We start from the raw sequence: 24,555 nt of genomic DNA on the forward strand, positions 1-24,555 counted from the left end.
AGAAAATTTCCAGGGACTTCCCTGGTGGTCCAGTGGTTAAAAATCTACCTTCCAGTGCAGGGGATGTGGATTCAATCCTGGTTGGAGAACTAAGATCCCACGAGTCACAAGGCCCACAAGCCACAACTACTGAGCCCATATGCTCTGAAGCCCAGCTCAGCAAAAAAAAAAAAAAAAAAAAAATTGTTTCCAAACATATAACTTTTTTCCCCTTATCTTTTTATAACTGATTTCTAACTTAACTGCATTTAGACATTTGTTAGGCTAACTTTATGTATGTGGTTGATTTTTGGAAATGTTCCATAGGTGCTGGAAAAAGAATGTTTACACTCCAATTTTTGGGAGCAATTGCTATCTATTTCTATTAGGACAGCCTATTAATGATGCTGTTTAAAATGTTCTGTGTATTTCATAACTTCTTTTTGGGTCTGTTTGAACTATGAAATACTAGAGGAGATATTTTAATATACTTACTCTGATAATAAGTTGACTAATATCTCCTTGTAGACATGTCAAGTTTTGCTTTTATATCTTTTTAAAAGCTGTGGTATTGGGCACTTTCCAGTTTAGAATTGTTATATTTTCCTGGTTAACTGTTATATCTTCCTTGTTAATTGGCTTACTATTTTGTAATGATTAGGAATGCTTTCTGCTTAAAAGTTATTTTGTCTTCTAGAACTACAGTTAATTTAGCTTTCTTTTGGTTAGAAGTTACCTATATTGTACATTTACAGACTTTGGATTTTAGTCTTTCTATGTTTTGATATTTTAGGTATATCTATTATAACTAGCACAAAGCCAGGTATTTTTTTTTTTTAATTCAATTTGACAATCCGTTTTTTAGTTAGAGAACTCAGTACATTTACATTTAGAGTAATTACTAACATAGATGGTTTTCTATTCTGTTTTTCTGTTTCTTTTCCCTTTTCTTGTCTTATTTTGTATTGATTGTGCTTTCTTATCTTTTATTTCTCTTTTCCATTTTCCTCCCTCTGCTCATTTAGGATATTTAAAAAAAAAAAAGGAAGTCAAGGATGACTGCAATGTTTTTCGCCTAAGTAACGGAAAGAATGGAATTGCCATTGACTGAGTTCATATTTGGGCATTCTAAGTATGATGTTTTTTAGATAAAAAGGCAGAGATATCAAATATGCAGCTGGTCATGGAAATCTGAAGTTCAGTGGGGGAGGTCTGAGTCAGATAAAAATTTATAAGTTTATTAGTATATAAAATATATTTAAAATGGACTAGGTAAGATTGCCAAGGGAATGGACTTAGAGATCCAAATTTTGGAACATTCCAGTATTAGGAGGTTGAGGAGCAACTGGGAAAGAAGACTGAGAGGCTGGTGACATGGAAGCAAAGCCAGAAGAACATGGCATCATTCTTGTAACAAGAAAATGTTTCACAGAGACGTGTTTGTTTTGGGATCATTCTCTTTACTTTTGTACCAGTTCATCTATGAATTTTAAAGTTAAAAAGTATATTTAACCTAGCATTATATTTGTTTAGCCTAGCATTTAGTGTTTAGGTTGTTCGGAAATTTTAATCCACACAATGCCAGAAATGGAAATTCTGGTGCCTTATTTTAGTGTTATAAAGAATAGTCCAAGTGTCTATTGATTGAAAGAATATGTACCAAAAGTATTATTTAAACTTTAGATAATTGTATATTTTGTTCATTTTAACAGCATTTATATACTGTTGAAAACATCTTCATTTAAATGCTTTAAAATTTTTTTAAAAACATTTCTTTTTAAGTCATTATTGAATTTGTTACAATACTGCTTTAATTTTATGTTTTGGTTTTTTGGCTATGAGGCGTGTAGATCTTAGCTCCCTGACCAGGGATCAAACCTGTACCCCATGCACTGGAAGGCAACGTCCTAACCACTGGACCACCATGTAAGACCCCTAATATTTATCTTTATTTATTTATTTGGCTGCACCGGGTCTTAGTTGTGGCATGCAGGATCTGATTGAACCCAGGCCTTTTGCATTGGGAGTGTGGAGTCTTAGCCACTGGACCACCGAGGGATTCCCAGAAAACATCTTCACTAAGACTTATTTAAATATTCAACAAACACTTACTGAACATCCATGGTATCCTATCAGATAAGGTTTCTGATTTCATGGAATTTACATTATAGTGAAGGAGAGAAGTAAAAAGCAATGAATAAGATCATCTCAGATAATGACAAATACTCTGAAGAAAATCAAATCGGGTAGTATGATAAGGATGGGGAGAAGACATTATTTAAGATGGATGTTCAGGGAAGGCTTCTCTGAGGAGGTAAGACCTGAGTGACAAAGAATCAGTCAAATTACCATCTGCCTGCAGTCAAGGAGTGGTAAACATACATACATATGAATTTAGGAGCTCTATAGTCTTTTTTCTGGTTGTGCCAGGGCAAAATTTTAGTTCCTCGACCAGAGATTGAATCTGTGCTCCCTGAAGTGGAAGCAGGGGGTCCTACCCACTGGACCACCAAGGAATTCCCAAGAGCTCTACAGTCTTTAGATTGGGAACCACTGTCAGAGCAGAGATTTTGCAGTCAACACTGGCTTCAGACTTAGCCCTGACCTTGCTCAGTCCAGACCATATGAGCCTGAGATATTCCTTTCCAGGTTCTATCCCACAGACTAGTTTTCTGTCAGTAAAATGGGGCCCAGAGCCTGGATTCTAGGGTGCTACAAGAGTTAATTAATGCCTATAACATTCTTTAAGTTCTTTAGATGAAAGACCTAGTGCTGCATAGAGGGTTATTAGAGCCTCCCAAGCCCCAGGAAAAATGTCTCCATATCAGTAACCCAGGTTCTCTTCTCTCCAGTCTGTAGCTATGGAACAGTGGTTCTCAAACTTCCATGGGAATTAAAATCAAAGGCTGTTATTATGTGAATTTCTGGGTTCTCTACTTCAAGTTCCTTGTTTGTCTACTTGAAGTTCTGATTCTCCCTAAGGTTCTGGTTCTCATCTTCTTGGTTCTGTGTTCTTCTGTCCTCTTCTCCTGTGCCTCATGCTTCCCATCACTCCAGGTTTCTGTCTTTGCAAATGGACCTGAGTGTGCATTTGTCCATAGATACTATGCTCAGAGACATTTTTGGTCATTTTTTCTGAGACTCATTCAGAGTAGCTATTGGGAGAGGCAGGAATGTGTCTGTATCTACTTTTCAAATGTAGTCATGAGTTAGAAGGAGGATTTGGGGGAAACTTTAAAAATATATTTATTTATTTTTGGCTGCTTGCACTGGGCCTTCGTTGCTTTGAGCAAGTTTTCTTTGGCTGTAGCGAGTGGGAGTGTCTCTCTAGTTGCGGAGCACAGGCTCTAGGTACAAGAGCTTCAGCAGCTGTGATGCAAGTTGTGATGCTCCTTGGCATGTGGGGTCTTTCCAGACTAGGGATCAAATGTGCGTTGTCCACACTGGCAGGTATGGATTCTTTACCACTGGATCATGAGGGAAGTCCCAGAAACTTTCAAATAAAAGGAGGGAGGAATTGTTGACTGGTACTAAATGGGAGGTAAATACATAGAAGGTACTTAATCCTGGTTTGAGGACAAGTTCACGGCTTCTTACTTTTTTTTTTTTTTTTTTGGTGCTGTATCCCAGTATAGCGGCTGTGCAGGTCTTGAGTGATCAATTCATTCATTCAACAAATATGTATGTGTTAAATATCTATCATATGTCAGGTAGTGTTTATGTGCTGGAATTCACTGTTAAATAAGACAAGATCTCTTTTTTTCATGGAGTATCCATTCTAGTAGGGTAAGACAGAAAATAAATATATAAAGATACATACATAAGATTGTTTCAGACACTGATAAATACAATAATACAAGCTAATGTGATAAACAGGGTGAATGACTACCTTAGATTAACATTTGGGCAGATACCTAAATGACAAAAAGGAAGTCTTGAGAATAGGGAGGAGGGAACAGAGGGGAAGCATTTTTGGCAAAGGGAATATCACTGCAAAGCCCTTCAGGCAGGAAGAACTTCAGAATGTTTGAGAGACAAAGAAAAGGACCATATATCTAGAGTGGAGTGAGAGAGAAAAAATTTCAAGATGAGGCTGGAGTGTCTGACGATTAGGGTTGTAGGTATAATGTATACCTTGGAAGAAGTAGTGCTGGTGAGACCTTGTCCCTTGGGGTAAGAATAGGAGAGGCCAATTCAGAATTGCCAAAACAATCTTGAAAATGAAGAACTGTACTGGGGGACTCACAGTTTCCAATTTTAAAACTTAATTCAAAGCTACAGTAATCAAGACAATGCAATACTGGCATAAGGAAAGACATATAGAATTGATAGTCCAGAAACAAACCCTCACACTTAAGGTTAATTAATTTTTGATAAGGGTGCCAAGACAATTTAATGGTGAAAGAATGGTCTTTTCAACAAGTGATACTGGGAAAGCTGGATATCTGCATCCAAAAGAATAAAGTTGGTCCCTCCCTCACACCATATGCAAAATTTAATTCAAAATGGATCAAAAACCTAAATGTAAGAGCTAAATCACCTCTTAGAAGAAAACATAGGTATAAATTTTCATGACCTTGGATTTGGAAATGGTTTCTTAGATATGATACCAAAAGCACAAATAACAAAATAAAAAAATTTATTAGGCATAACCAAAATTTAAAACTTCTGTCCTCCAAATGACACTATCTAGAAAGTGAAAAGACAACCCATAGAATGGGAGAAATATTTGCAATCATATATCTTTTAAGGGACTTTTATTTATAATTTATTAAGAACTCTTACAAAATAATAATAAAAGAGACAAATAACCTGATTTAAAAATGGACAAGGGGGTAACTTCCCTGGTGGTCCAGAGGTTAAGAATCCACACTCTACTGCAGGAGGCATGGACTTGATCCCTAGTCAAGGAACTAAGATTCCTCATGCAGTGCAGCATGGCCAAAAAAATAAAAATAAATATTTTTTAAAGTGGACAAGGAATATAAGTAAACATTTAGACATATAAATGGCCTATAAGCACATGAAAAGATGCTTAACATCCTTAGCCATCAGAGAAATGCAAATCAAAACCACAATGAAATACCACTCATATCCATTAAGATGGTTATAAATAACAAGTATTGGTAAGGATGTGGAGAAACTAGAACCCTCACATGTTGTTGGTGGGAATGTAAAATGGTATAGCCGCTCTGGAAAACAGTTTGTGTTCCTCAGAAAGTTAAATACAGGATTAACATATGACCCAGTAATTCTACTCCTAGGTATATACCCAGAAGAATTGAAACCAAGCACTTAAATAGACATTTGTAAATCAGTGTTCACAGCAGTGTTATTCACAGTAGCCAAAAGGTGGAAACAACGCAAATGACCCAGCAACCCAAACTGATGAATAGATAAGCAAAATGTGTTATATCCATACAGTGAACTATTATTCAGCAATAAAATGGAACGAAGCACTGATACATACTACAACACTGATGAACGTTGAAAGTATCATTCTAACTGAAAGAAGTTAATCACAAAGGACCACGTTGTATGATTCCATTTATATGAACTATCCAGAATAGGCAAATATATAAAGACAAAAGGGATACAAGTGGTTGCCTAGGACTGGGAACCCAGGATGTTGAGAGATAATGGCTAATGGATTTAGGATTCCTTTTTAAGGGTGATGAAAATGTTCTGAAATAGATATGATGGTTGTGCAACTCTGTGAAAATAATAAAAAGTCACTGAACTTTGGATGAATCATGTGGTATGCGAATTATATTTCAATAAAGGTGTTAAAAAATAAAAAGAATGGTAGGGGCCAGAACCTGGTATCTAATTAGCAGAGTCACAACAAGGAGGCTGAAAACCTCTAGGGTCTCCAAGACCAAAGGAATTACCACTGCTGGGCAAGAACTGGGGAATTCTCCAATACCAACTCTAGGAACATACTAGTTAAGTGAGCCCAAGGGAAGAACCATAGCCTTAGGAGGTTTCTGCAGGTTGTTTTCAGAAACCTGTGTTTGTTCATCTCCCATGAATATATCCATGTCCAAAGGGGATAATGTGTAGTGATGCAAACTAGAGCTATGTTCCTTCTCTCGATCCTTTGCTCTTTTCAGTGACAACATATTTATTTCAGAATCCTTAACTCCAGTCTGGATATATCTCCTGTTCATTAAAACTATAGGATCACAGAGCTGGAAGATCATCTCATTTGAAAGATACAGAAACTGAGGGTCCAGAGGAGATCGACCTGCATGATCACACAGCCAGTAAATGGCACAGTTGTTTTTGCTCAGTCACTAAGTCATGTCTGACTCTTTGCCACCCCATGAACTGCAGCATGCTAGGCTTCCCTGTCCTTTACTATGTCCTGGATAGTAAAGGAGTTTGCTCCAAACTCATGTCCATTGAGTCCGTGATGCTATCCAACTACTTTCATCCTCTGTTGCCCCCTTCTCCTCCTGCCCTCAATCTTTCCCAGCATCAGGGTCTTTTCCCAAGGGACTCAAGAGTCTTCTCTAGCCCCAGTTTTCACATCCGTACATGACTACTGGAAAAACCATAGCTTTGACTATATGGATCTTTGTCAGCAAAGTGATGTCTCTGCTTTTTAATATGCTGTCGAGGTTTGTCATAGTTTTTCTTCCAAGAAGCAAGCGTATTTTAATTTTGTGGCTGCAGTCACCATCCACAGTGATTTTGGAGCCCAAGATAATAAAATCTGTCACTGTTTCCACCTTTTCCCCATCTATTTGCCATGAAGTGATGAGACTGGATACCATGATCTTAGTGTTTTAAACGTTGAGTTTCAAGACAGCTTTTTCACTCTCCTCTTTCACCCTCATCAAGAGGCTCTTTAGTTCTTCATTTTCTGCCCTTAGAGTGGTATCATCTGCATATCTAAGGTTGTTGATATTTCTCCCAGTAATCTTGACTCCAGCTTGTGATTCATCCAGCCCAGCATTTCGCATGATGTACTCTATATTGACATAAATAAGCAATATACAGTCTTATAGACAATACACAGCCTTGACATAGTCCTTTCCCAATACTGAACCAGTCTGTTGTTCCACGTTGGTTCTAACTGTTGCTTCTTGACCTGCATACAGGTTTCTCAGGAGGCAGGTAAGGTTGTATGGTAATCCCATCTCTTTAAAAATTTTCCACAGTTGTAATCCAGAGTCAAAGGCTTTAGTGTAGTCAATGAAGCAGAAGTAGATGTTTTTCTGGATCTCCTCTGCTTTTTCCCTGATCCAAGGGATGTTGGCAATTTGATCTCTGGTTCCTCTGGCCTTTCCTAAATCCAGTTTATACATTTGGAAGTTCTTGGTTCATGTACTACTGAAGCCTAGCTTGAAGGATTTTTGAGCATTACCTTGCTGGCATCTGAAATGAGTGCAATTGTATGGTAGTTTGAACATTCTTTGGCATTGCCTTTCATTCCTTTGGATTGGAATGAAAAATGACCTTTTCCAGTCTTGTGGCCACTGCTGGGTTTTCCAAATTTGCTGACATATTGAGTGTAGCACTTTAACAGCATCATCTTTTAGGATTTTTAAATAGCTCAGCTGGAATTCCATCACCTCCATTAGCTTTTTTGTAGTAATGCTTCCTAAGGCCCACTTGACTTCACATTCCAGGATGTCTGGCTCTAGGTGAGTGATCACACCATCGTGGTTATCTGGATCTTTAAAATCTTTTTTGTATAATTCTTCTGTATATTTTTGCCACCTCTTCTTAATATCTTCTGCTTCTGTTAGGTCCATACCATTTCTGTCCTTGTTGTGCCCATCTTTGCGTGAAATGTTCCCTTGGTATCTCTTTTTCTTGAAGAGATCTCTAGTCTTTCCCATTCGATTGTTTTCCTATTTCTTTGCACTGTTCACTTAAGAAGGCTTTCTCTTATCTTAATGGCACAAAGGAGACTCAAATCATGGTGAAATGCCTTATGCCTAAATTCCCCATCCTAGTGACTATATCCCTAATGAATCAGTAATGGCCTAAGGAAAGAAGGGCTCAGACCAGGAGAGGGGTGGATGGTAGGAGGGAAAGGAGAAGCTTAGGTGAATGTGGAGATAGAAGGGGAGAAATAAGGAGAAGGCAGTTACTATTATGTTGGTTTACATTTTTTTCTCTTTAAGTTTGATTTCTTTCCATTTTGATTTAATTAACTATGTGGTCCTATGGCCTAGAAGAATTGTTCATTCTTTTTTTTTTTTAATTGTTCATTCTTAAAGGCCATTGAAGGGTCTGTGCTTACTTGCTCAGATGTGTCTGACTCTTTGCAACTCTATGAACAATAGCCCACCAGTCTCCTCTGTCCATCCCCAGGCAAGAATACTGGAGTGGGTTGCCATGCCCTCCTCCAGGGGATCTTCCCAACCCAGGGATTGAACCCAGGTCTCCCACATTGCAAGCAGATTCTTTACCAGCTGAGCTACCAGGGAGGCTCATTGAAGGGCTTAGGCCATTTTAAGAAATAGGCCAAAGCAGAAGGAAGGGAATCCAAGTATTACTGCTTTAGGGATGTCCCAGGCTCCTTCCTGTCCATGCTATTGAGCCCAGGTGGACCAGATGTGGCCCCTGACAGTTTCTTTACTGGCTAACTCTGGGGTTTCTAAATAAACTCCTTAATGGCTGTGAAGGTGCATCACTCTCATCTGCCCTTTCCTAGTCTTTTGACCCAGCACAACCCATAAGTCTTATCTGGAGACTTAGACGATATTCCACTCTTCTGCCTCCACTGGAACTGCTATACTACAGTGCTGCAGCAGCTCTGAAACTTTTTGGTCTCAGAATCCCTTTACACTCTGAAAAATTATTACAGACTCAAAGAACTCTTGTTTATATATGTAGGCTTTGTCTATTGATATTTTTGTCTATCAGTGTTTACTGTATCAGAAATTTAAGCTGAGGAATTTTTTTTTCCTTAGCCATACTGTGTGGCATGTGGGATCTTCGTTCCCTGATCAGAAATCAAACCAGTGCCCCCTGTACTTAAAATCTGAGTCTTAACCACTGGACCACCAGAGAAGTCCCTAAACTGAGACATTTTTTAAAATCTGTAATTTGATTTCATAAATGTGAACACACATTACATATTTTTATGAAAAAATGTATCTTTCAAAATAAAAAGAATTTAATGAGAAGAGTGGAATTTTTAATGTCTGGCTTAATAAAAGACAGATGAATTCTCTTATCTGCTTCCACATTCAGTCAGTTGCAATATAGCATTTTGGTTGGATAATAGGAAGCAAATTTGGACTTGCACAGATATGAGTTGGAAAAGGGAAAAATATTTTAATGGCTTTTCCAGATAAGCTTAGTTATTTTCTTTAATACCACACCAAAATTAAATGATTGTTAGTTTTGTAAAGGTTTAAAACATAACTGTAAAGTTTTCATGCTCTGTTACATTAAAATCCATTGGTGTATCTTTGGATGGTTCTTTTATTCATTTATGGGTTTGCAACATCAAATATTGATCATTCAGGCAATATTGGTCCATTGAGTTATGAAGGACTTGCAAATACTGACACATTTAAGAATATAATTGTAAAAAACCACATCTGTTAATATTATAATTATTTCTTCAGAAAAATCTTTACATTTTGGGAAACAGTAAACCAATGGTTGGTTGTGGATACAATTTTGCAAAATCCTCATTTTTACCCCAAAGCCTGAATTTTATAACTGGAAACAGATACTGTCAGCTGTTTCCTTTCAAGTGGCAGGCTCCATAAAATGTCTGCCAAACACACAAGTCTGAATTACTAAAATTTATCTGTCAGTCACACTTTCAAGTAAAAATGATATTACATGAAAAAGTGGTTGGTTCAGCTTTGCAACTGGAATAGTTGTCTAAGTGATTTTCCTTGAGACAATCAATGCATTTGAGACAAGCAATGTATAGGAGTACTTTATGTATACTTCCCATTTCCTCATACAGAATGTTTAAAATACATATACTCAAGGGTTGAGTTTTAATAAAATTAGTTTTACCACTCTGTTAAGGATATTCATAGTAAACTTGGCTTTTTTTCCCTTTGAGTGCTGATTAGGGGAGACTACATTAATTACTAGTACAGTTTGATACCATTGCCTTGACTAGTGCTAAGGCACCAGCAATTTGAACCCACCATTGCTTCTGTACTATCAGAAAGTCAACACGGTGAAATGTAGTATAGAATGATAATGGAAATAGTTTGACTCACAGCCCTGAAAAGGCTCTGAAGTCTCCAGGAGTCTATAAACTATACTATGAGAACTGGCAATATATGCATGTGTGTATGTATGGAAATATATGTAAAATAGTTATCTACTAAGTTGACATTTCTCTGAGTTAAATATAATTCCCTACATTTGGCCTAAAAAAAGGTGTGTTTTAAATTTTAATTAATTTGCTTTCCCCCCCAAGTTTAATTTATTGGATAAGTAACAGAACAATAAAGATATTTTAAATTAAAAAAATCATCTACAAATTTCTACAGTTTAATTTTAAGGTAGTAATGGGAGTGCTTTTGGAAATCTTTTATTACAAAAGTATTGTATGCTCATCATAAACAAATTCAAACAATAAATGTACAAATAAAATATTTTTATTCAAAAGCAGAAATAACTGCATATACTTTTTCACTCAGCAGTTTACCATGAACATTTTACTTACAGGGACTAATTTGGTGGTCCAGTGGCTAAGACTCTACACTCCTAATGCAGGGGGCCTGAGTTAAATCCCTGGCCAGGGAACTAGATCCCACATGCCATAACTAAGATCTGACATAGCCAAATAAATAAATGTATTTTTTAAATTTTTACAGATTTCACTCATTCCTAACAAATATATACTGTTATTTTATAGACATACCACAATTTATTTAGCCACTTTTTTTTTAGCCATTTTCTTATTGACAGACAAGCAGGGTTTCAATGAATATCTTTGTACAAATATTTCTGAGCTCATATTTGAGTGTCTCTGTGCACTTCCACAGAATTGGAAGTGGACTTGCTAATCAAGCAGTATGTACATTTAAAAATTTTAAGACATTTCCAAACTGATTTCCCTAAAGACTATCAATTTACTCACCTGATAAAGGTATATGAGAAACGAACATGGGACTTTTGAGTGTAACTGTTGCGTATGAGATGACTGGACTTCCCTGGTAGCTCAGATGGTAAAGAATCTGCCTGCAATGCAGGAGACCTGGGTTCGACCTCTGTGTCAGGAAGATCCCCTGAAGTAGGAAATGGCAACCCACATCAGTATTCTTGCCTGGAGATTCCCATGGACAGAGGTGACTGGTGGGCTATAGTCCATGGGGTCACAGAGAGTTGGACATGACTGAGCAACTTTCACTTCACATGAGATGATCAGGGTCTGAACAGTGGTCTCACTATCGTTCTCCAGGGTTTGTTTGCTTGTTTTTAATATTTCTGAATCCTTTGGTCACTCTTCAGGGATCCTAATACTCATTGAAAATCCCGACTAGATAGATCAATATTGCTGCTTTCTTAGGATTCTCTATTATGGCTCAATTTTGTATAAAAACCCTGCCAGATTATGGGCAGAGGTATTGGGACAGTCAAGGGCTTTAGCCAAACCCCAGAGGCCACTGACAGGCTTGCCCACTTCTCAGACATTTGTCCCACATAACTTGTACTGGTGAAGCAATCTTCAACTGACAAACCTTTTGCATCTACTTATGTCTGCTGGAAAAGTCCCAACTCTGGCTGTTTTCTTCTTGTCACCGGTGTGCCAATGCCAGGATTTAAGAGGGCCCTCTAGGTGAGAAGTTTCAAGGCAGAGTCCTGAACACAGTTTTTCTTATAGCTTCTGTGAACTTGTATCAGACTCATGTCTCAACTAGACTGTCCATAGAATCTTTTCGGGGCCATAGCAGACACCATGCCACTTCTTTAGGGCAGAACATCTGGGAGGTGGCATTTGTAGCTGCCCTGCAGGTGAACGCCATACTGCGTCTCCTGATTTATGAGCCTGCCTTGATGAACAAGGGGTGTGGTAAACTGAGTTCAGTTCAAACACTCCACAAGAGTCTCCAAGATCAGCCTTTGGAATGACTCAGTTCTCACGTGTAAGCCAAAATTCTTCCCCGAGCTGGAATCCTGGGCTTGCTGTCTTCTCACTTTGGTAAGCAATAATGTACCTCAGATTTTTATAGAAAACAGAGGGTTAGATAGATGGTGTCATATAGGAACCAGAGATTTTCCTGGAAGATACAGACCCTAATTCCCATTCCTCCAGTTCCTCCTTTATTAAAAGGTGGAGTACTTATTTAAAAGACTAAAGGACTCCTTAAGAGCTCTTCTGATTCAAAATTGCTGATTTACTACATGCCAGACCACTATGACTTGAAAAAATAAGTTGATTCTTGCTGTGAGGGTTACTATTTAACTGTTTTCTCATCAGTTACTACTTAACAATGCTCAAACCATGAGATTCCAAACTTTTGCCAGTCCTGGGACTTTCTAAAGTCTAGGGAAGAAGGCTGTGGTACCAGCCAAGAAGAGCTTCTAGAGAAGATGGATGTGGCTGCCCAAGCTGTAGGACACAAGCGGATATTTGGAGTGGTTAGCCTCAGGTTCTCCAACTGTGGAACAAGGGAGGAAGGAGCTTCATTGTGATGCACATGGTAGGGTTCTGGCTTTCTCCAAGGCATCTATTGATTGCATTCTCTTTGAACCCTGTTCTTGTCAATGTACTTATACAGCCGCGGACTAGCGCATCTGGGCTGAACTGGAACCCCTATATACTCGCTGGTTCTTATTTCTCAGTGTTATTCTTCACTTTCCCTTTGAATTAGTACTGAGGGGTGGTGGGAAGCTCACAGAATTGCTACTAGTAACATTTTCAGCATGCATCTTTCAGTGCAGGCAATATTCACCAAGGACCCACCTCAGGGGTAAGTGACTTAACTTTCATGCAAACCACATGACTTTTTGCAAAGAGATGTTTCTTTGGTGAAAAGCTACAACTTGACATCTTTTAAAAATTTGTTTCCAGTTATGGTAAAGACATACATCTGCTTCTGTTCAGTATATTTCTCTTGAGGGTTTCTTGCTGACTTACCATGCAATGTTCTGTATCAGCTAAGTTCCTCACATTGTTTTCTGAAACAGACTTCTTTATCCGAAAAAGAATCATTCCTGCTTAATTTTTCTAACACTGCCAATAAATATCCTATTTGATCAGTTACTTGGCTTTATACCAAAAGTGATTTTTTTTAACAAACTTTATTAAATTTTTCCTGACCACTAGAGTAATATATTATTCATAGAAAAATTGAAAACATAAATAAAATAAATAAAAATCATCCATTATCCCACCATCCACAGATAATCCCTCTCCTGGTGTAAGCCATTTTGATGTATAGGAATATTCTATTCATTTTAGTGTATTGGGATTACTACACACCCTTTGTTTTATAATTTTATATTTTATTTAATATAATGTGAACTTCATTTTTAGTGACTATGATCAAATTGTATAGCAAAATTCAGCTAACATCAATCAATTCCTGTTAGATATTTGGGTTTTATTAATTTTTTTTGCCACATATTTTGTGCCATGCCTGATTAACTCTTAAATTCCTAGAAGTCCAAGGAATAAGCATTTTCTAAAAGAAAATTTTATGAGAGTAGATCTTAAAAGTTCTCATCACAGAAAAAAACTATAACTATGTAAGGTGACATATGTTAACTAAACTTACTGTGATAATAATTTTGCAAATATATACATATATCAAATTGGGCTTCCCTGGTGGCTCAGCAGTAAAGAATCCACCTGCAATGCAGGAGACAAAGGAGATGCAGGTTCAGTCCCTGGGTCGGGAAGATTCCCTGGAGGAGGACATGGCAACCCACTCCAATATTCTTGCCTGGAGAATCCCATGGACAGAGGAGCCTGGTGGGCTATATTCCACAGGGTCGCAAAGAGTCAGACATAACTGAAGCGACTAAGCATGCATGCATGCACATATATCAAATCATTATGTTGTATAACTTAAACTAATACAATTAGTGTCAAAAATTATATGTCAATTATATCTCAAAAAAACTGGAAAAACTCAATAAAAACAAAATAAATGAATGTAAGTAATTAAAATTTAATTTAAAATAAAAACTTTAAATTTTGGAATAGTTTTAAAGAAAAGTTGCAAAGATAATACAGAGTTCCCAAATAGCCCATCCTGCTTCCTCTGTGACTAACATCTTACATTAGTATGGTGCATCTGTCACAATTAATGAGCCAACATTGATATATTATTATTAGCTGGTTGACACATTATTATCAACTAAGGTCCGTACTTTGTTCAGATTTCTTTCTTGTTTACCTCATATCCTTTCTCTGTTCCAGTATCCCATTCAGTATACCACATTACATTTAGTCATCATGTCTCCTTAGTTTCATTTTGACTATGACATTTCTTAGACTACTTGCACATAATGTCAAGGATATACACTATCAACATGGTTCACAACTGTTGATGTTAGTCTTGATGCCTGGCTGAAGTAGTGTTTGTCAGTTTTCTCCACTATAAAATTACTGTTCCCCTCCCTTTTCCATACTGTACTCTTTAGAAGGATGTCACTAAGTACAGTCTACACTTAAAGAGGAGTTATGCTTCACCTCCTTGAGAGCAAAGTAACTACATAAATTTTGAATTTTTCTACATGGAAGATTTATCTATACTCTCCATTCATTTATTCAGTCATTTACTTATATCCATGTGAACTCATATTTATTTTATACTTTGGGTTATAATCCACTACTATTTATTTGCTCAAATTGTCTCAGCTTTGGCCACTGGAAATTCTTTCAGTTAGCTCCTGTATCTCTCTGAGATACTCTCATTATTTTGTGTATAATTAGTACTTTCTTCCTTTCTGGCACTATGAGGTGATCTAGGCTCATCTTGTATATTTCCTGCCCCAGTCCTAGAATCAGTTATTTCTCTAGGCATCCACGGTTCCTTTTATTGAAGCATGATATTAAAAACCAAGATCTGGGTATAAAGTATGCATGTTGCTACTGGAATGTCATTTCTAGCTGACAGAGCAAGAAAAAAAAATGTGTGTATCTAATTTGTGTATGTATAAATACCTACATATATTTCTACACATATACACTTGTAACTATATTAAACTAAATATGAGTTCATACTGATGTTTCCAACTCTGACAGCCATCACCTCACAGATCATTGTGGCCTATTCCCTTTATCTGCAATGTCCCACTCCAACTGTGAGAAAGTAGGCTCCTACCATCTGTCATCTATTTACATCATTGTTCAATTCCCATACATATACATAGTTGTTTCAAAACTGCTAATGTGTATCTCTATGGGAAACAACTTGATCAACAATAGTACAGTGCTTATGTGCTGTTTCTTTTGTCTTTAGTCTTAGAGCCACCCACCAGTCTTCTTTGTCCATGGGATTTTCCAGGCAAGAATACTGGAGTGGGTGGCCATTTCTTTCTCCAAGGGATCTTTCCCACCCATGGATCGAACCCAGGTCTCCTCCACTGCAGAGAGAGTCTTTATCAACTGAGCTACCAGGGAAGCTCAGCCTTAGAGCCACCACTTATTTCCAAAGTTACATAGGTCAGTATATTTTCCTCCACTCCCTTCAGTGAGGTTGTTTCACACATCTGTGATATAATTAGATTATTTCATCATAGTCTGCATTCCATTCTGGGATCCCCTGGCCTACTAAATGATTAAAAAAATTTTTTTTCATATATTAAACATCACTCTTTGTACTGTAATGTTCTACAGGTTTGTTAAATGAATAGCATCATATAGAATACAATATCCTAACAGAATTTCACCACTGTAAAAAATCCTCTGCTTCACTTATTCAACTCTTCCCCTACTTCAATCCCTGGCATATTGATCTGTTTACTATCTTCATACTTCTGCCTTTTCCAGAATATCATATAAATAGAATCATACAGTATGTGGCCTTTTCAAACTGGCTTCTTTCACTTAGCAATATGCATTTAAAATTCATCTTGGTCTGTGCATAGTTTGACAGCTCAATCCTTTTTATAGTATTCCACTGTATGGCTGTATCGCAGTTTGCTTACCCGTGCATTTATTGAAGGACACCATGGTTGCTTCCAGAAGCAATGATTATGAAGAAACCTTCTATAAACATCTCCATGAAGGATTTTACATGGATATGTTTTCAAACGAGTGTAAATACTTAATACTGCACTTGTAGATTGTATGAAAGAGCATGTTTAGCATTGTAAGAACTTTCCAAACTCTTTTCCAGAATGGCTGTACCATTCTTCATTCTCATCAGTAATGAATGAGAGTTCCTGTTGTTTTGCATCCTCACCAGCAATTGGTACGGTCAGTTCTTTTTTCCAGTAGTTGTGTATGGATGTGAGAGTTGGACCATAAAGAAAGCTGAGTGCCAAATCATCAATGCTTTTGAATTGTTGTGCTAGAAAAGATTCTTGAGAGTCCCTTGAACTGCAAGGAGATCAAACCAGTCGATCCTAAAGGAAATCAACCTTGAATATATATTGGAAGGACTGATGCTGAAGCTCCAATTCTTTGGACACCTGATGCAGAGAGCCAACTCACTGGAAAAGGCACTGATGCTGGGAAAAATTGAAGGCAAAAGGAGAGGGGGCAGCACAGGATGTGATGGTTAGGTAACATCATTGACTCAATGGACATAAATTTGAACAAACTCTGGGACACAGTGAAGGACATGGGAGACTGGTGTGCTGCAGTCCATAGAGTTGCAAGGAGCTAGACAAGACTTGGCAATTGAACAACAATAGGAGGAAATAAAAATTTAAAGAAAGATCTTGATACACAGTGCCACATTTCTCTTCAGAAGTTTGTACTTATTTCTCTGAAGTAACTTGTTCCTAACCCTATTGTTCCCCACATTTCATCAGGCACCAAGTCATGCTGATTTTTATGCTTGTTGACAGTTCCATTCTCTCCATTCTGAAAGCCACTCCCCTGATTCAGGCTTTCATTACCTCACACCATGACTAAACACAACAGCAAGACTGCTTGTTTCCTAGACTCCAGTACCTCCTTGTTACATATCCCAACCATACAATGTAGTCCAAACAAAACAAAACCAAACAAAAAGATGTAATCTCCCTTTGACAATTTTTATCTTGGTAACTTTTTCTTTTCAGTAACTATGAAGTAAAATTTAAAGCCCTCCATCCAGTATTCAACATTTCTTTAACCAAATTTCTCTTCAATCTTCTTTCTGATTTCCCTGCACTGACCAAATTAGTCTTTTAGCCATTCCTTTCCATTTGGAAGGCTCTACTTCTTTTACTTTCCTCAGTTATTTCCGAGTTCAAAATGATAATAATCAAAGCTTCTGCCTAAACTCAATACTACAGAATAGTTTATTCAGTTCAGTTCAGTCGCTCAGTCATATCCAACTCTTTGCGACCCCATGGACTGTAGCACAGCAGGCTTTCCTGTCTATCACCATCTCTCGGTGCTTGCTCAGACTCATGTCCATTGAGTTGGTGATGCCATCCAGCCATCTCATCCTCTGTCGTCCCCTTCTCCTTCTGCCTTCAATCTTTCCCAGCATCAGGGTCTGTTCCAAGGGGTCAGTTCTTTACATCAGGTGGCCAGAGTATTGGAGCTTTAGCATCAGTCCTTCCAATGAATATTCAGGACTAATTTCCTTTAGGATGGACTGGTTGGATCTTCGTGTAGTCCAAGGGACTCTCAAGAGTCTTCTTCAATACCATAGCTCAAAAGCATCAATTTTTTGGTGCTCAGCTTTCTTTACAGTCCAACTCTCACATCCACACATGACTACTGGAAAAAGCATAGCTTTGACCAGACGGCCCTTGCCGACAAAGTAATGTCTCTGCTTTTTAATATGCTGTCTAGGTTGGTCATAGCTTTTCTTCCAAGGAGCAAGCATCTTTTAATTTCATGGCTGCAGTCACCATCGGCAGTGATTTTGGAGCCCCCCAAAATAAAGTCTGTCACTGTTTCCATTGTTTCCCCATCTATTTGCCATGAAGTGATGGGACTGGATGCCATTATCTTAGTTTTTTGAATGCTGAGTTTTAAGCCAGATTTTTCACCCTCCTCTTTCACTTTCATCAGAAGGCTCTTTAGTTCTTCTTCGCTTCCTGCCATAAGGGTGGTGTCATCTGCATATCTGAGGTTATTGATATTTTTCCTGGCAATCTTGATTCCAGCTTGTGCTTTATCCAGTAGTCAAATTTGCTTTTCGGTTGTTTAATAGTATTCTCTATTATTCTCACTTGCATTTTACTACCTAATCTTAGTTAATAAGTATATTCATCAGTGTAACTGAAAAGAGGTACTTTAAATCATTTGCTTCTTTTATGTTTTCTCTAAAGACTTGGCAAAGTACCATGTACAACAGGAATTAAATAAATGTGAGTTGAATGAACATGTGAAAAAAAATTGCAAACGTAATTTGAAATATATAAATTTTTATTACACAAAAAATATATCTTCATTGTGGGAAAAAAAAAGTCTAGAAAATATAAATATTCAAAAAAGAAAAAAATTTAAATAAATCTCCATACAATTCCAATATCCAAAGATAATTACTATTAACATCTTGGTTTTACATGTAACATACCATACTTTTTCCATACATGTATGATATTTGATTTGAAGTGATGACTATGCTTTGTAATATGGAATGTCTCTTAAGTTATGTACCTTTAAAATGTACCTCAAGGGGCTTCCTGAGTAGCTTATTAGTAAAGAATTTGCCTACCAATGCAGGAGACATGGTTCCATCCCTGGTCTGGGAAAATTCCACATGCCGCAAGTAAGCCTATGCTGCTGCTAAGTCACTTCAGTTGTGTCCGACTCTGTGCGACCCCACAGACGGCAGCCCACCAGGCTCTCCCGTCCCTGGGATTCTCCAGGCAAGAACACTGGAGTGGGTTGCCATTTCCTTCTCCAGTGCATGAAAGTGAAAAGTGAAAGTGAAGTCGCTCAGTCATGTTTGACTCTTAGCAACCCCATGACTGCAGCATTACCAGGCTCCTCCATCCATGGGAGTTTCCAGGTAAGAGTACTGGAGTGGGTTGCCACTGCCTTCTCCGAAGTAACCCTATAGCCCACAACTATTGAGTCAGTGCCCTAGAGCCCAGGAACCAAAACTCTTGAGTTCACATGCCACAATTACTGAAGCCTACACACCCTAAAGCCCATGTTCTGCAACAAGAGAAGCTATCACAATGAGAAACTGATGCACTGCAACTAGAGTAGCCCCTGCCAATCACAACTAGAGAAAAGCCCATGAAACAACAAAGACCCAGTACAGCTAAAAATAAATAAATATTTTTTTAAAAAGTATTTAAGAAAAAAGAGAAAAAAATTAACTATAAAAAATAAAGTGTACCTCAAAAGGTTAACTTGACATACAAAATTTCTTGGTCAAGGTGCATAGCATCACACATAGAAGTATACTAGTCACTTGAAGTAGACTTGGTATTTCTGATTTCCAGTTTAGAGATAGTCCCATCAACTCCTACTTCCTCTCAACCCTATTGCATATTTTCCTTGACATGCTGTCCTTTATCCAACAATTTAAGGATTATGGAATCATGACAGAATCCCAAGGAAGAAAACGGATATTAATTGCTTTCTCCTCCCTCCATCATTGAGAACTTGAGTGATTCTACCACAAGAGGTATTTATATACCTGACAGTTTTACAGGTTTAAAATACACACACACACACACACACACACACACACACATACACACACACACACTCTCAAGTGTATATAAATGTATACATACATATACTTTTCCCATTTTGGGGTAGGCTCAGTAAATTTCCTGAATAATTTGGTATAATTTTCTTAGGCTGTGTGGAGGGTAGTCCAGCTGCAGGCATAGCTCATTATTTTTTAAAATATGCTTGATTCATACATCTTGCAGGCATATTCAGTTACAGCTTAAATAAGTGGTAGCTTTCGATTTAGTTGCAATTGTATGGTTTTTCAATTGCACAAAGTTGTGCCCAGAACTTTCTGGAGGATGGACAGTAGGTTAGAAAGTTAGGCATCTGTAGCATTGTTTGGTTAAAAAAAAAAGCTTCCCTGGAGGCTCAGTGGTAAAGAATTTGCCTGCTAACACAGGAGACATGGGTTCAATCCCTTATTTCGGAAGATTGCACATGCCGAGGAACAACTAAGACCATGAGCCACAACTTCTGAGTCCACATGCCGAAACTACTGAAGTCCATATGTCCTAGAGCCTGTGCTCTGCAACAAGAGAAGCCACCACAACGAGAAGCTTGTGCACTAGCCTGTGCAACCAGAAAGTAGCCCCTGCTTGCCACAGCTAGAGAAAAGCCGGAGTAGCACAGCCAAAAATAAATAAATAAAATTTAAAAAAGGAAACAATCTAAATGTTCAACACTATATAGAACTGGATAAACACTAAATTATTGTATACCTGGTTAACAGAATACTATGAAGCAGTAAACAAGAATTTCAGAGATCAGTATATATACTGACATGGAATATCTCTGGAATATATTAGGTGAACAAAACAAGATACAGAAGCTGCCATTTATGTTAAAAAGGGGAAAAATAGACATGTACAAAATTGCTTATATAGGTATAAACATTTCTAGAAGGAGACTTAAAAATCTAATAACATGTTTTACTTATAAGAGGGGTTCTGGGTGTTTAGTGGACAAAGTAAAAGGACATCTTTCATTGCATTTTAAAAATTCTTTCTGAAATGTGAACTATGTGAATATATTAATTATTCAGATTTTTAAATGTGAAATTACATGGTCTAATAAACTAACATAGTTGGAGAAACAAGAAGACAGTTTTAATTAAATGTTTCAACTGTTATGAAACAGAGATCAAATTTGGTGGTAGTATGCTAATGGTTGAAGTATTATATCAGTTTACCTGATTGATGAAGTTCTTCTGCCATTGAGTATACCATGGAATCAACGTGATATAGTGGGAAGAACATGGGTTTTGGGATCAGGCAGAAATAAATTCAAATCCTAGCCTTTTTCATTTTTTGGCCTGCTAGGCCATATATGGGATCCCAGTTCCCCAACCAGGGATTGAACTCCCACCTCCTGCAGTGGAAGTGCATAGTCCCAACTACTGGACCACCAGGGAAATCCCATTCAAATCTTAGTCTTTTAATATACTGGCTTTATATGTTTGGGTAAGCTATTTAACCTTTATGGAGTTTCAATTTTCTTATCTGTAAAATGGGTGAAATCTTGACAGGGTTATTATAAAGGTTAAATGACATAACACCGAACTGCAACAAATTTGTTGGTTTACTTATCCTTCTCTCCTTACATGGATGAACTGAACTGAGATGAACTGACATGCAGAAATTAAATGTCCTGAGAAATTGCAGGTTGCATGTTAAAGTACCACATGTATCTAAAAGCCCTATATCTACATTTTAGTTGTCAATCTCATATTTCTTATGAGGAATAAAGTCTTTTATTACCTCAAAGTTTAAAAAATCTTTGGGTGATACAGTCTTCCCTTTTCCTTCTCTGTCTGAAAAATGATCAAAAGGAAGACAGTGCTTTGCAACACATTACAACTATACCTTAACAAGTATTCCCATTGGTTTTCTGTGGGAAATATTTTATTCCAATGTTAATTTCCAACAAATATATTTTTAAGAGTGATATTGTACTCCACTACTTATTCAGAATTTGAAAAATCAGTGTATTTCTTTTTTTTCCCCAGTCATAAATACCATCTTAATATATATCAAAACCAAGGTTACCCATTAAATCACATTAATACTTACTGATATTTTACCCTGAATAAGACTCTTTTTTTACTGCACAGCACAGCCTGTGGGATCTTAGTCTTCCTAGGGATCAAACCTATGCCCCCTACATTGGAAAGCAAAGTCTTAACCACTGGACCACCAGGGAAGTCCTGAGTATGACTTTATATATTCATCAAATGTGTTATTTGATATGATGATTTTTCAATTAGTTTTCACATTTGTAAAATCACAGGAATTATGCATATATAGAAATATTAAATTATATTTAATATAGACTCTTTATAGAAGTCACCAAAATCTAGGAGACTGAGAGGTCCTAACTCCAATACTGACTGTCAAACTACTGACAACATGTGTCTCAGGTACAGTTTCTGGTGAAACAAAGGTCATTGCTCAATCATATTTTCCCAGTTATATTCAGGGTAGGTTGCTAGGAACTAAGCAGAGAGTATATTTTTCTTTTTTAAATATACTGGGGGAAATGTATATATCCAGATTTTCTTTCTGTCTGTCCTTGAGATTCATTACATTTGTTTAAATGAATTTAAAGAGTTTGTTCAGGGAGCTTTATCAGGAATTATATTTGTATTAGTGGTAAGAATGACAAACAGTTCCTTTGTAATGTTGCACCAGTCAATACCTGTTTTTGCCTAAGGATGTAGCCAAACCAATTCTGGATAATCCAGCTTTGAAGTGGGTTGGGCAGTGCTGGGTTTCTTTTGTTGGTGCTATTAATTTGAGTTGTGACCTAGTCATCATGCCTACTGAAGATATAAGGTTAAGCTCCACAAATTCCAACTAAATCCAGTGTACATGGCATTTTACATCGAAACAGTTTTCTAGAAAAGGTACTTTCCCCCACTTTCTATGATGTACTATCTAGAAGGAATATTTACCTTAAATGTTCTGTTCTTGTAAAATATTCCCTTTTTGGCATGTGGAATGCCAAGCATTTACCAAATACCAAGCAAGCATTTACCAAATGTTCACCATCTTCAAAATGCTCTTTAAATAAATGTTTGGCAGAATTTATTTTAAAAGTCATTTTTAAAATAATTTTTTGGTAGAATTTTTAGATTTCAGTTCAAGGAAGGTGAAATATTAAAAATTACACAATCAAGATATACAAAGCCCTTTGTTAAAGCTGCAAGAGAGTAGCCAATACCAAAGCTTTTGTTTTTAGCCAGTCTCTCGAGGTTAAACTCATATGGACATTCTCTGGGTCAAAGAACATTCGCCATTCAAACTTTTAAAGCTCTCATTATTGACAAAGGCGATAGAGAGAGATAATAGAGGTAAAGAGAGAGCTCCTTAGAGCTAAGGGGAGAAGACCCCCTTAGCTAGCCTTGTTTCGCATCACAGAGACCTGACAAAAATTAGTTTGGCTGCCAGGGGTAGGTAGAGGACTCCGGAAAAGTGACTAAAAAAATGAGTCTTTGCTATAAGCACTGTGCTAAGCACAGTGTTGTTAAGTTGTTACCAATTTATTCATAACAACAAGTGTATCAGGGAGGTACTAAAATTATCCGCATTTTGCAGACGAGCGAAATGAAAGTCACAGAGATTAAACAACTAACGCCGGGAGGTCACACAGCAAATTAAGTGGCGGCCCTAAAACTCGAAACTGGGCCAGAGCACGCACTCTGAACCATTGCGTTCTGCCCCGCGGTGTGATTCTGCACGCTGTCGCGGCCTTCCCACCCTCCTTCGTGGGACAGTTCCCAGTACTGAGGCATGGCGCTGTCCAGCCCTCAGGCCCGCCGCCTTCAACAGGCAAGGGAACGTAGCCCCGCGGGGAGACCCCGCCCGCAGGTTGTAGAACAACCGCGCCCCGCCACGTCCAGGCTGGCAGGCTGGCCGAATCGCCTCCCGGCGGTCATCCTCAGCAGCCTCTTTGGTTCCCTCAGCTCGGCGGTCTAGGCTCCGCTCGGAAAGGCTAGTGGCACGCAGCCAGAACGTCCCCGCTCACTCGCCCGTCCTAATCCCCTACTCCCACCCAAACAGCCTGAAGCTGAGTTTATACAGCCTCACCTGTCCCAGAGGAGGCGACCTCTCTAGTGACTGACGCACCGCTTCTCCAACCAGGGATTGGCAGGAAGGTGGAGCCTATCTGAGACTGATAGCTTCTTCCCTCCAATCCCCGTGCAGCAACTCTCGGCGCCTGGCGGAGAGCGACAGGTGGGAGCTGCGTTACCTCCGTGCCTCTTGCACACTTGACGTAAGAGCCTTACTAAACCCTGGGTGAATTCACTCCAAATCTCACCAATTCTTGCAGGTCGTCACTTCAGCCGTCGTTTTAATCAAGAGTGGAAATTCCCCAACCCTTTCCCGTCACCTCAGATGGGGGCGGGATGAATGGTATCCTTACTGACCAATTGTACCATGCGACGTCCTGTGACAAAGTGACCGACACTTTATGTCGCCAATGAAGTTTCCCATTGTCTGGGGTCACTGTGACTGACCACAAGGCCAACTAATCCACTTTAAGGTCGTGAGGCGATAGTCAGAGAAACTGGCCAATAGACATAGAAAAAGACCGGAAGTCGGCGCGTGGGGAATAGGAGGCGGGTGTTCGCAACCGCCTAGGCCTGCGCTGGTCAACGCAGCTTGAGGGCCGCGAGCCAGCAAGCAGCGCGTGACGAAGAGTCTGAGCGACGGGTCGCCTTGACCAATGATCTGCAGCCGATGGGGAGCTGCAGCCAGTGGCGAGTGTGGGGGGCGGGAGGCAGCAGGTTAGGCAGTGAGAAGTTAGTGGCGCTGCTGGGA

At 38.3% G+C, this 24,555-nt stretch overlaps 1 long non-coding RNA gene across 1 annotated transcript in view; it reads right to left on the minus strand.

The window, feature by feature from the left end:
- LOC139034400 (uncharacterized) overlaps nucleotides 1–24,543 on the minus strand; it is a 41,327-nt gene extending 16,784 nt beyond the window's left edge. Inside the window, exon 1 of the long non-coding RNA XR_011486871.1 lies at nucleotides 24,053–24,543. This is a non-coding gene — a long non-coding RNA (uncharacterized lncRNA). The remainder of the gene's footprint in view (nucleotides 1–24,052) is intronic.
- Between the last annotated feature and the right edge of the window lie 12 nt (nucleotides 24,544–24,555).

This window comes from Odocoileus virginianus, chromosome 3 (genome assembly GCF_023699985.2).
Source record: "Odocoileus virginianus isolate 20LAN1187 ecotype Illinois chromosome 3, Ovbor_1.2, whole genome shotgun sequence".
NCBI lineage: Eukaryota > Metazoa > Chordata > Mammalia > Artiodactyla > Cervidae > Odocoileus > Odocoileus virginianus.